The sequence below is a fragment of the Ranitomeya imitator genome, chromosome 1 (genome assembly GCF_032444005.1).
Source record: "Ranitomeya imitator isolate aRanImi1 chromosome 1, aRanImi1.pri, whole genome shotgun sequence".
Classification (NCBI taxonomy): domain Eukaryota; kingdom Metazoa; phylum Chordata; class Amphibia; order Anura; family Dendrobatidae; genus Ranitomeya; species Ranitomeya imitator.
This window is the reverse complement of record NC_091282.1, coordinates 537,821,112-537,835,456: the sequence shown is the minus strand read 5'-3', so window position 1 is coordinate 537,835,456 and position 14,345 is coordinate 537,821,112.

The following is a 14,345-nucleotide window of genomic DNA, read 5'->3' as shown; positions in this document are numbered from 1 at the left end:
CGGGTTCCCCTGGAACCAATTTTAAATTGCCTACAGCCAGCCCAATTTATTATGTTAGGGCTTCGAAGCCTGTCTGCGGTCCCTCCTTCCACTAGGCCTCCACTGACCGGTCTACTGCTGCCCGGGTTCCCCTGGAACCAATTTTAAATTGCCTACAGCCAGCCCAATTTATTATGTTAGTGCTTCGAAGCCTGTCTGCGGTCCCTCCTTCCACTAGGCCTCCACTGACCTGTCTACTGCTGCCCGGGTTCCCCTGGAACCAATTTTAAATTGCCTACAGCCAGCCCAATTTATTATGTTAGGGCTTCGAAGCCTGTCTGCGGTCCCTCCTTCCACTAGGCCTCCACTGACCTGTCTACTGCTGCCCGGGTTCCCCTGGAACCAATTTTAAATTGCCTACAGCCAGCCCAATTTATTATGTTAGGGCTTCGAAGCCTGTCTGCGGTCCCTCCTTCCACTAGGCCTCCACTGACCTGTCTACTGCCGCCCGTGTTCCCCTGGAACCAATTGTAAATTGCCTACAGCCAGGCCAATTTATTATGTTAGGGCTTCGAAGCCTGTCTGCGGTCCCTCCTTCCACTAGGCCTCCACTGACCTGTCTACTGCTGCCCGGGTTCCCCTGGAACCAATTGTAAATTGCCTACAGCCAGGCCAATTTATTATGTTAGGGCTTCGAAGCCTGTCTGCGGTCCCTCCTTCCACTAGGCCTCCACTGACCTGTCTAATGCTGCCCGGGTTCCCCTGGAACCAATTTTAAATTGCCTACAGCCAGCCCAATTTATTATGTTAGGGCTTCGAAGCCTGTCTGCGGTCCCTCCTTCCACTAGGGCTCCACTGACCTGTCTACTGCTGCCCGGGTTCCCCTGGAACCAATTTTAAATTGCCTACAGCCAGCCCAATTTATTATGTTAGGGCTTCGAAGCCTGTCAGCGGTCCCTCCTTCCACTAGGCCTCCACTGACCTGTCTACTGCTGCCCGGGTTCCCCTGGAACCAATTGTAAATTGCCTACAGCCAGGCCAATTTATTATGTTAGGGCTTCGAAGCCTGTCTGCGGTCCCTCCTTCCACTAGGCCTCCACTGACCTGTCTACTGCTGCCCGGGTTCCCCTGGAACCAATTTTAAATTGCCTACAGCCAGCCCAATTTATTATGTTAGGGCTTCGAAGTCTATCTGCGGTCCCTCCTTCCACTAGGCCTCCACTGACCTGTCTACTGCTGCCCGGGTTCCCCTGGAACCAATTTTAAATTGCCTACAGCCAGCCCAATTTATTATGTTAGGGCTTCGAAGCCTGTCTGCGGTCCCTCCTTCCACTAGGCCTCCACTGACCTGTCTACTGCTGCCCTGGTTCCCCTGGAACCAATTTTAAATTGCCTACAGCCAGCCCAATTTATTATGTTAGGGCTTCGAAGCATGTCTGCGGTCCCTCCTTCCACTAGGCCTCCACTGACCTGTCTACTGCTGCCCGGGTTCCCCTGGAACCAATTTTAAATTGCCTACAGCCAGCCCAATTTATTATGTAAGGGCTTCGAAGCCTGTCTGCGGTCCCTCCTTCCACTAGGCCTCCACTGACCTGTCTACTGCTGCCCGGGTTCCCCTGGAACCAATTTTAAATTGCCTACAGCCAGCCCAATTTATTATGTTAGGGCTTCGAAGCCTGTCTGCGGTCCCTCCTTCCACTAGGCCTCCACTGACCTGTCTACTGCTGCCCGGGTTCCCCTGGAACCAATTTTAAATTGCCTACAGCCAGCCCAATTTATTATGTTAGGGCTTCGAAGCCTGTCTGCGGTCCCTCCTTCCACTAGGCCTCCACTGACCTGTCTACTGCTGCCCGTGTACCCCTTGAACCAACATCAGAAAATATAAAAATAAGTATTTTGCTTATAAAAAAGAAAATACTGGAGAGATATCAAATGCAGACATTTTAACATTAAAAACAAACACATACAACAAAAATCTGGTACAGTACTAAAAATGGCCACCAGCTACAATAACTTTCTCCTGCAAGTAGTTAACTGAAAGTTTTTTCAATTTAAAACACAGATATGGCATCCACCGAATGTTGTCCTGTCGCGTCTTCTTTATATTATTGCCAAGAAGATGCAAAACAATGAAAATAATAAAATCATTATTTACCAAAAAAATAGAGTAAGTCAAAACCACATTGCAAATAAACATTCATTACAAATAAAGAAGCAGGGCGCGTCCGAGGGTGAGTATATACCTAATAAGAATATAATCACCCTCGGACGCGCCCTGCTTCTTTCCGACAGCCTTCCTTCCTAAGAATCAGCCCTTCCGTGGTGTAGAGAGAGGGTGTGTTACACTCCAAGGTGTTCCCCAGGTTGCCTTTCCTGAGCTTCGATCTTCATGCTCTCGTTTAGTAGTTGTCGGAAAGTAGGCTGCATTAGGCCTACAAATTGGGTATGGGGTGTAGAGAGATGGTGTGTTCAACTCCAAGGTGTTCTCCAGGTTGCCTTTCCTGAGCTTCGATCTTCCGGCTCTCGTTTAGTAGTTGTTGGAAACTACACTGCATTAGGCCTACAAATTGGGTATGGGGTGTAGAGAGATGGTGTGTTCCACTCCAAGGTGTTCTCCAGGTTGCCTTTCCTGAGCTTCGATCTTCCGGCTCTCGTTTAGTAGTTGTTGGAAACTTCACTGCATTAGGCCTACAAATTGGGTATGGGGTGTAGGGAGATGGTGTGTTCCACTCCAAGGTGTTCTCCAGGTTGCCTTTCCTGAGCTTCGATCTTCCGGCTCTCGTTTAGTAGTTCTTGGAAACTACACTGCATTAGGCCTACAAATTGGGTATGGGGTGTAGAGAGATGGTGTGTTCCACTCCAAGGTGTTCTCCAGGTTTCCTCGCCATTGCTTCGATCTTCCGACTCTCGTTTAGTAGTTGTAGAAAACTACACTGCATTGGGCCTACAAAATGGGTATCGGGTGGAGAGAGATGGTGTGTTACACTCCAAGGTGTTCCCCAGGTTGCCTTGCCATTGCTTCGGTCTTCCGACTCTCGTTTAGTAGTTGTAGAAAACTACACTGCATTAGGCCTACAAAATGGGTATCGGGTGGAGAGAGATGGTGTGTTACACTCCAAGGTGTTCCCCAGGTTGCCTTGCCATTGCTTCGGTCTTCCGACTCTCGTTTAGTAGTTGTAGAAAACTACACAGCATTAGGCCTACAAAATGGGTATCGGGTGGAGAGAGATGGTGTGTTACACTCCAAGGTGTTCCCCAGGTTGCCTTGCCATTGCTTCGGTCTTCCGACTCTCGTTTAGTAGTTGTAGAAAACTACACAGCATTAGGCCTACAAAATGGGTATGGGGTGGAGAGAAATGGTGTGTTACACTCCAAGGTGTTCTCCAGGTTTCCTCGCCATTGCTTCGATCTTCCGAGTCTCGTTTAGTAGTTGTAGAAAACTACACTGCATTAGGCCTACAAAATGGGTATCGGGTGGAGAGAGATGGTGTGTTACACTCCAAGGTGTTCCCCAGGTTGCCTTGCCATTGCTTCGGTCTTCCGACTCTCGTTTAGTAGTTGTAGAAAACTACACTGCATTAGGCCTACAAAATGGGTATCGGGTGGAGAGAGATGGTGTGTTACACTCCAAGGTGTTCCCCAGGTTGCCTTGCCATTGCTTCAGTCTTCCGACTCTCGTTTAGTAGTTGTAGAAAACTACACAGCATTAGGCCTATAAAATGGGTATGGGGTGGAGAGAGATGGTGTGTTACACTCCAAGGTGTTCTCCAGGTTTCCTCGCCATTGCTTTGATCTTCCGACTCTCGTTTAGTAGTTGTAGAAAACTACACTGCATTAGGCCTACAAAATGGGTATCGGGTGGAGAGAGATGGTGTGTTACACTCCAAGGTGTTCCCCAGGTTGCCTTGCCATTGCTTCGGTCTTCCGACTCTCGTTTAGTAGTTGTAGAAAACTACTCAGCATTAGGCCTACAAAATGGGTATGGGGTGGAGAGAGATGGTGTGTTCCACTCCAAGGTGTTCTCCAGTTTGCCTTTCCTGAGCTTCTATCTTCAGGCTCTCGTTAAATTGTGGTTAAATGGAACAACTGCATTTGGCGTACTAGTTGGTTTGGGGCCTACTAACAGTGTCTGCCGCTCCTTGCTGTTCTCCTGGTTTCCTGTCCTGAAATTCCGTTTTCAGGCGCTCGTTAAGTAGTTGTTAATGTTAGACTGCATTTGGCCTACTAGTTGGGTTGGGGCCTACTATCGGTGTCTGCCACTCCTTGCTGTTCTCCTCCACTGAACAGAGCTGTGCCGCCTGTTTACTACGGTTGCCAATTTTGAACTGCATTTCGACTACTTACTGATTTGGGCCTACTCTCTGTGTCAGCCTCTCATTCCAGTTGTCCTCCACTGCAATGCCCCCTGGTTATTCCTGTGTTACCAATTTTGAACTGAATTTAGCCCACTTTATTATTTGGGCCTATATCTGTGTTTCCTCCTCATCCTGCCCATTGCCCAGCCAGTGATAGATGAGTCTGCTGGTACATTGACCCATAACGCAACATTCCCCGTGCACGCTACACAACAACATTGTGACCCTGCTGAAAGTCAGGTTGCTCTTCCCGCATACCATACCACCTTACACGGGGACAAAGAGGAAGGTGCAGATGAAAGTGCAGGTTCCTTCATCAGGTGGGGGGAGGAATACTAGTTGGCAACGTCACTGGCACAGGGCCTCTCATAGTACGCAAAAGTGTTGCTGCCGGTGGGAGGCGCCCCCGCCGTGCAAACACACCGCTGTACTTTGAGGGGCCCTGTGCCAGTGCCAATGCCAACGAGTGGGCCCCCCCTGCTTGCTCAGGTTCACAGCACTTGCAAAGTTGAAATACTTACCTCTCCCTGCTCCACTGCCGTAACGTGGTCCAGATTTCCTGGGCCCACTAATTACTTGAACCAGCCCTACCCACCACAACTTTAGCCAAATTACCCCCAATTTCAAATGCCTTCCAATTATTATAAGGTAAATTACGCTTGACAAGCTTCATTAAGAAGAATGGATGGTTTTGACATTAAAATGGGCACTCTAGGTGTTTTCCTGGCCCCCACTCACTGCCGACTATGCTGCCCCATTGACTTGCATTGGGTTTCGTGTTTCGGTCGATCCCAACTTTACGTCATAATCGGCCGATTTCACTCGACCCGACTTTTGAGATAGTCGGGTTTCGCGAAACCCGGCTCGACTCTAAAAAGGTCAAGGTCGCTCAACTCTAGTGACTGCGGTAACATCCACAGCTTAAGTTGTGCGCTCGAGAGCCGCCAACCTACCCTCCAGCTGCTGGATGTACCGCTGTAAACGCTGATCGTCTGCCATTTACTAGCCAGACCCTGGCACTAGCATACTGTTAGGGTTGGCGGAACGCACCAAATATATATTTATTAGAAGAAGTTGGTGCGTTCGCAAACCGGGATCCACCGTGCAGGAAAGCACCTGCTGCTAGATATGGCGGTACACTAAAGTAGTATAAACAGACTGTTACTTCACAGAGTCTGTTAGCAAAGATGTGCCCTGTTTGGCTCACATAGGAACACAGCTACTTAGTAGAGCAGATGGTGGTCATGCAGTCAAATGCAAACATGAAACTCCTCGCCAGAAGTGCCAGCATTCTAGGGGCTTATTTCAGCCGGGTCCCTGAATACACACACACGAAACTCCTCTCCGGAGGTGCCAGCATTCTAGGGGCTTATTTCAGCCGGGTTCCTGACTGCATACAAACATGACCACACTGGTGCTGAGCTCATACATAAATTGATACTAGCGCATGGCCATGTCGCCATGCGAACCTTATATAGCTTCAGCACGTACAGGATCTTCCTAGAAGGACCAATGAGAGGCTTCCACAGAGCCTGAGTTACTTAAGGACCTTCCTGGAGAACCAATTGGTGTTGCTGCAGTATCTGAACATGTGACCCTCGATCTCCAATGAGAGATCTTACCCTGGGCATGCTCAGAAGGGAAAAAGCAGGACTTAGTCCCAAAAGCGTATGCTTGCCGGCGTCCAACTCTGGCTTCAATGGCAGAAGCTGGAAAAGCAGCAGTAACCCTTTGCACAGAGTCACACTGAGCGAGACACTGGGACCGATGTTTCCACCGAGCAGGCTCCACTGTGGCAGGAGAAGAATGGGAGACCGCAGCGGAGATGGCCCGAGATTCCCCCTGTGCAGAGGTGGGAACTTGACCCCTAACAGCCTGTTTCTGGAAAACACCCATGGAGTTAAAATTGGCACTACATCTGTAGATAAATTTCCACAGAGTTATAATTTTCAAAATGGGGTCACTTTAGGGGGGATTTTGCTGTTCTAGCACTTAGGGGCTCTTTATATGAAATTCGCAAACTAGTCTGGGAAAATCTGCAATCCAGTAGGCAAATAGCACTCCGTCTCTCCCGAGTCACTCCGTATGACAAAATAGTACTGTACAGCCACATATGGGGCGTTGCTACATTCAGGAGAAATTGTGATACAGATTCTGGTGCCATTTTTACCCATTTCCCAGAGTGAAAATGTAAAACTTGGGTCTAACACACAATCTTGGTGTAAAAGTGGTATAAAAGTTTGTGACACATCTGTGGTATCAATGTAATCACTGCACTCCTAGATGAATTAATTGAGAGGTTTAATTGGTTAATGGGGGTCACTTATGGAGGGTTCTGCTGTTCTGGCACCTCAGAGGCTCTGCCAATATAACATGGCACCCTCAAACAATTGCTGCAAAATCTGAACTGTAAGATGGCGCTACTTCCCTTCTGAGCTTTGCACTGTGCCTCAGAAGTAGTTTCAACCAAATATGGGGTATCGCTGAACTCAGGAGAAATTGCACAACAAACTTTGGTGTCCATTTTGTCCTTTTGCCAATGTGAAAATACAAAATTTGTAGCTAAAAAACATTTTTGTAGGAAAAATGTGATTTTTTTTATTTTCATGGCTTAACGTTTTAAACTTAGGTGAAGAACCTCAGGGTTCAAGGTACTCAAAATACAGCTAGATAAGGTCCCAAAGGGGTTTAGTTTCCAAAATGGTGTCATTTATGGGGGTTCTACTATTTAGGCACATCAGGGGCTCTTCAAATGCAACATGGCGTCCGCTAATTATTCTATAAAATTTTGCATTAAAAAAGTCAAATGGCGCTCTTTCCATTGCAAGACCTGCCGTGAGCCCAAACAGTAGTATTCCCCCATATATGGGGTATAGGTGTATTCAGGAGACATTGGACAACAGATTGTATGAGCAATTTCTCTTGCTACTCTTATGACAATGCAAAATATGGAGCTAAAAAAGAATTATTAGGGAAAAATTTGATTTTTATTTCCACAGTTCTATGTTATAAACTTCTTTGAAGCACCTGTGGGTTCAGAGTGCTCAATACACATCTAGATAAGTTCCATAAAGGTTTAGTTACAAAATGGTGTCACTAGTGGGGGATTTCCACTGTTTAGGTACATCAGGGGCTCTCCAAATGTGACATGGGATCAGTGAATTATACCAGCATATTTTACATTCAAAAAGTCAAATGGCGCTCCTTTCCATCCAAGCCCTGCCATGCACCCAAACAGTTGTTTTCCTCCACATTTTGAGAATCTGCTCACTCAGGAGAAATTGCACAACAAATTTTATGGAGCAATTTCTCTTGTTACCCTTATAAAAATGCAAATTTTAAGCTAAAAAATATATATCTTGTGAAAAATGTGATTTTTTTTATTTTCACAGCTTAAAGCTATAAACTTCTGTGAAGCACCTGTGAGTGCAGAATGGGCAAAACAAAAATTGGAACAGGACCCTCAGTTTACACAGAACAATATGTTCAGTGATGAGGCAAACTTTTTTGGGGTGGGCCACTTATATGGATACACCTAAATATCATGGGAATGATGACAGTTTTATTGCGTAGGGTGTCTTGCATTGAAATCTGCTGCAATAACCCAGGTACTGTGTTCACCAGACATTAACACAATTTAGTTAAGTTTTAACCTCTGCGACATGTCAATGGCTGCAAACAAAGAGAAACTTGTAAATAACTCATGAAAGAATAAAGTTACGTTAAAACCAAGCACACCATTGTTTTTCTTGTGAAATTCTCAATAAGTTTGATGTGTCATATGACCCTCTTCCCATTGGAAAAAAAAAATTGGATCCAAAATGGCCAACTTCACAATGGCCAGCATGGTCACCATCCATCTTGAAAAGTTTCCCCCCTCCCATATACTAATGTGCCACAAACAGGAAGTTGATATCACCAACCATCCCTCGTGAGGCTTGCTACTGAAAGTCTCAGTCACTTTGCCTTTTGATGTCCCTCCAATGCTGTTGCCTTAGGGTTATGGGAGTCCAAAGTGTTCCATTTAAAAAAAAATGATTGCTCAAAACATGCAACCACACAGGAATAATTCAGCGATGGATAATGGAATTGTACTCCATTTCTATTCTTTTGTTTGTTCGAACTGGGGCCATGATTAAGATGGGGCCTGGTGCTACACAAAGTAAAGGAACTGGATGCACTCTCAACCAACCAATCTCAAACCACCCACAGGCGGGGTTGCAAAGTATACACGTGTAACGGAGAATCAGGTTTCTATTCCGGAGCAGCAACCTGGAAAATGTGTACCACTTCCAAGAAATGCAGCTACAAAGTTTTGTGCCTAAAAATAATTTTACTCTACTACTCGTACAGACAATGCTTTAGAGTACACTGATGCTTTTGGGCACAGTACCTCTACAGAAGCTAATAGCAAAGTTTACCCACAGAGCATGTTTCTACATGTCCCAAAGAAGCTGAATAAAAATTTCACCCATAGAGTACAATTACACATTTTCCCCACAGAAGTTGATAATATAAATTTTACTCATAGAGCATATTTACAGATTTAACCCACAGAAGCTGAAAACAAATTTCACCCACAAAGCATGGGCCAGGTAGCTCACATAGTAGCTTATTAAAAATTTCACTCACAGAGCATGGTCCAGACTTTCTCCACAGAATCTTATTAAAAATGTCACTGCACTTTCTGCAGTGGACAGGGTGGAAGATAATGTGAAGGAACTGGAGCCACTCTCAGCCATCTAATAATAATAATAATAATAATCTTTATTTTTACATAGCGCTAACATATTCCGCAGCGCTTTACAGTTTTGCAAACATTATCATCACTGTCCTCGATGGGGCTCACAATCTAGAATCCCTATCAGTATGTCTTTGGAATGTGGGAGGAAACCGGAGTGCCTGGAGGAAACCCACGCAAACACGGAGAGAACATACAAACTCTTTGCAGATGTTGTCCTGGGTGGGATTAAAACCCAGGACCCCAGTGCTGCAAGGCTGCAGTGCTAACCACTCCGCCACCGTGCCGCCCGCCACCTGATCTAATGCTTTTTCAACATCTTGTGTCCTCACCATTCATGCAGCAATATTCGAGCCTATGAAAGGACGCATTAAGTACTGTCACATGCATGCACCAGATGAAGGTGTTGTATACTGTATGGGCACATAGCAGGTACAGAACAACAACGTCCTCTCAATGTATTAGTTATACCACCACCACCATCAGCAGCTACACTAGCACCACCATAGCCACATCCACGTGCCTTATTTGATGCTTTCCAGTCATTTTTGAAAGTTGATTTTCTAAACACTACTCGCAAAGATTTATTCATTTGCAACTATAGTAGAAAACACACAGCGGTCCTGAAATATTATTTATTTGCTCTATAAATGGCAATGAGATGACTGATGCAAATATTTATTTGCAATACTTCTAGAAAACATAGCATTACTGAAAAAAGTATTTATTTGGTAACGAGGTGGCTGATACCAATTATTTTTCCAGAATAATAAAAATCACACCAATCCAAAAAAAAATATTTGGGGCCTAGAATTGGCAAGTAGATGGTTTGATGGTAGATGCCAGTTATTTAATTCAAAGATTAATGAAATAAGCACACACCAGTCCAGAAAAATTATTTTGGGACCTACAAATGGCAATGAGATGGCTGATACCATTTTTTTCCTACAGTAATGAAAATCACACACTAGTTCAGAAAAAAATATTTTTGGGGCGTAGAAATAGCAACGGGACAGCTGATGACAATTATTTATTTCCTAGACTAATAAAAAACAAACATTAGTCCAGAAAAATCATTTTTGGGGCCTAGAAATGGCAACAAGACAGCTGATGTGATATATTTATTTGCAAAGCTGCTAGAAAACACACAGCAGTCCTGAAAAAATATTTATTTGGTCTATAAATGGCAACAAATTGTCTAATGCAAATCATTTATTTGCAACACTACTAGAAAGCACACAGTGTTCTTAATGCCAATTATTTATTTCCCAGTCTAACAAAAAACACACACCAGTCCAGAAAAATTATTTGTGTGGCCTAGAAATGGCAGCAATACATCTAATGCCAATTATTTATTCCCTAGACTAATAAAAAGCACACACAAGTCCAGAAAAAATATTTTTGTGGCCTAGAAATGGCAACGAGACAGCTGATGCCAATTACTTTTTCCAGACTAATAAAAAACACACACCAGTCAAGAAAAATTATTTTTGGGGCCTAGAAATGGCAACGAGACAGCTGATGAGATATATTTATTTGCATAACTACTAGAAAACACACATCCGTCCAGAAGAAATATTTCTTTGGGCTATAAATGGCAACAAGATGGCAGATGACAATTATTTTTTTAGCAATATTAAGCACGGCACTCTTGGCTTCTTGGAGGTGCGCAAGTTAGGTTTCCAACCCGTCAAATTAAAGCAATAAAATACTTGGCACTCAGGAGATCTTTTTGCATGATCAGAAGTGAACAATACGTTTATTTAGTGCATCCAGCTCAAACATTAAACGTTTTCGGTCTAATCAAAAGACCTTCATCAGAAACAGTTATTGGATTACTGGAAGCCACGAAGAGTGAATGTGGGCCCACAGGGGTGCCAACAATCGGCAAAGTCCAGGAGAAGAGGACGCCTTAAAGAGTCTGGAAATGCGGGAGCAGAGCGCTGTAGAAGGGCGAGAAGCTCGCAATGGCAGAAGCGCTGAATCCTCCAAGGGCACCGGCGCCGTACAGCTGGAGTCGCGTACTCCCTGGTGTCCCTGGTGGACACCAGGGAGTACGCGACTCCAGCTGTACGGCGCCGGTGCCCTTGGAGGATTCAGCGCTTCTGCCATTGCGAGCTTCTCGCCCTTCTACAGCGCTCTGCTCCCGCATTTCCAGACTCTTTAAGGCGTCCTCTTCTCCTGGACTTTGCCGATTGTTGGCACCCCTGTGGGCCCACATTCACCAGGGAGTACGCGACTCCAGCTGTACGGCGCCGGTGCCCTTGGAGGATTCAGCGCTTCTGCAATTGCGAGCTTCTCGCCCTTCTACAGCGCTCTGCTCCCGCATTTCCAGACTCTTTAAGGCGCCCTCTTCTCCTGGACTTTGCCGATTGTTGGCACCCCTGTGGGCCCACATTCACTCTTCGTGGCTTCCAGTAATCCAATAACTGTTTCTGATGAAGGTCTTTTGATTAGACCGAAAACGTTTAATGTTTGAGCTGGATGCACTAAATAAACGAATTGTTCACTTCTGATCATGCAAAAAGATCTCCTGAGTGCCAAGTATTTTATTGCTTTGACAATTATTTTTTTGCCAGACTACTAGAAAACACACACCAGTCCAGAAAACATTATTTATTTGGCCTACTAGTGGCAATGAGACAGCTGATGCCAATTATTTATTTCTCAGACTACTAGAATGCACATACCTTTCCTTAAAATGTATTTCTTTGGCCTGCTAATGGCAATGAGATGGTTGATGCCAATTATTTATTTCTTAGATGACTAGAAAATGCACTGGGACTTACAATAAGAGTACTCCCACAGGCAGGGAGGGTGCAGAGTACACAAAGTGGCTCAAAGGAATGTAATCCCACAGGTGGGGGCTGCATTGTACAGACAGTGGCTTAAAGGACAGTACTCCCACAGATATGGGTGTAGAGTTCACAGAGCAGTTTTAAAGGACAGTAAACCCAAAGGCGTGGGTGTGCAGAGTACATACAGCAGCAAAAAGAACAGTGCTACCATAGGCAGTTGGGTGCTAAGTGCACACAGTTGCTTAAAGGAATAGAGCTCCCACAGGCAGGGGGGTGCAGAATACACACAGCTGATTACAGTACGGTACTCCCACAGGAAGTGGGTGCAGAGTACACACAGTGGCTGTTAGCACAGTAGTAGCACAGTGCTACCACAGATATAGGTCACAGAGTATGCACAGCATTTTTTTGCAGAGTACGCAGTCACAATCTGTCCCTCACTCCAGTTGGATCCTATCCCTACACTAACGATGAGAGCAAAATGGTGGCGGCACTCGTGATCCATCATTTATACAGGCAGGGTCACATACTGCCGGCAAACCACAGCCATGTCAATACTTGGCATGGCTGTTATGGTTCCAGAAGTGCACACAGTCTAAAATCGTGTTGATTGGCTGTGCTGCAGCCTTTCAACAAGCTTTAATAGACTGGCGAATTCGAACATACAATTAACCCCTTTACCCCCAAGGGTGGTTTGCACGTTATGGACCGGGCCAATTTTTACAATTCTGACCACTGTCCCTTTATGAGGTTATAACTCTGGAACGCTTCAACGGATCCCGGTGATTCTGACATTGTTTTCTCGTGACATATTGTACTTCATGATAGTGGTAAAATTTCTTTGATATTACCTGCGTTTATTTGTGAAAAAAATGGAAATTTGGCGAAAATTTTGAAAATTTCGCAATTTTCCAACTTTGAATTTTTATGCAATTAAATCACAGAGATATGTCACACAAAATACTTAATAAGTAACATTTCCCACATGTCTACTTTACATCAGCACAATTTTGGAACCAAAATTTTTTTTTGTTAGGGAGTTATAAGGGTTAAAAATTGACCAGCAATTTCTCATTTTCACAACACCATTTTATTTTAGGGACCACATCTCATTTGAAGTCATTTTGAGGGGTCTATATGATAGAAAATACCCAAGTGTGACACCATTCTAAAAACTGCACCCCTCAAGGTTCTCAAAACCACATTCAAGAAGTTTATTAACCCTTCAGGTGCTTCACAGGAATTTTTGGAATGTTTAAATAAAAATGAACATTTAACTTTTTTTCACAAAAAATTTACTTCAGCTCCAATTTGTTTTATTTTACCAAGGGTAACAGGAGAAAATGGACCCCAAAAGTTGTTGTACAATTTGTCCTGAGTACGCTGATACCACATATGTGGGGGTTAACCACAGTTTGTGCACATGGCAGAGCTCGGAAGGGAAGGAGGGCCATTTGACTTTTCAATGCAAAATTGACTGGAATTGAGATGGGACGCCATGTTGCGTTTGGAGAGCCACTGATGTGGCTAAACATTGAAACCCCCCACAAGTGACACCATTTTGGAAAGTAGACCCCCTAAGGAACTTATCTAGAGGTGTGGTGAGCACTTTGACCCACCAAGTGCTTCACAGAAGTTTATAATGCAGAACCGTAAAAATAAAAAATCATTTTTTTTCACAAACATTATCTTTTCGCCCCCAATTTTTTATTTTCCCAATGGTAAGAGAAGAAATTGGACAACAAAAGTTGTGGCACAATTTGTCCTGAGTACTCTGATACCCCATATGTGGGGGTAAACCATTGTTTGGGCGCATGGGGGAGCTCGGAAGGGAAGGAGCGCCGTTTGACCTTTCAATGCAAAATTGACAGGAATTGAGATGAGACGCCATGTTGCGTTTGGAGAGCCACTGATGTGCCTAAACATTGAAACCCCCCACAAGTGACACCATTTTGGAAAGTAGACCCCCTAAGGAACTTATCTAGAGGTGTGGTGAGCACTTTGACCCACCAAGTGCTTCACAGAAGTTTATAATGCAGAACCGTAAAAATAAAAAATCATTTTTTTTTCACAAAAATTATCTTTTCGCCCCCAATTTTTTATTTTCCCAATGGTAAGAGAAGAAATTGGACCACAAAAGTTGTGGCACAATTTGTCCTGAGTACTCTGATACCCCATATGTGGGGGTAAACCATTGTTTGGGCGCATGGGAGAGCTCGGAAGGGAAGGAGCGCCGTTTGACCTTTCAATGCAAAATTGATAGGAATTGAGATTGGACGCCATGTTGCGTTTGGAGAGCCACTGATGTACCTAAACATTGAAACCCCCCACAAGTGACACCATTTTGAAAAGTAGACCCCCTAAGGAACTTATCTAGATGTGTGGTGAGCACTTTGACCCAATAAGAGCTTCACAGAAGTTTATAATGCAGAGCCGTAAAAATAAAACAAAATTTTTTTCCCACAAAAATAA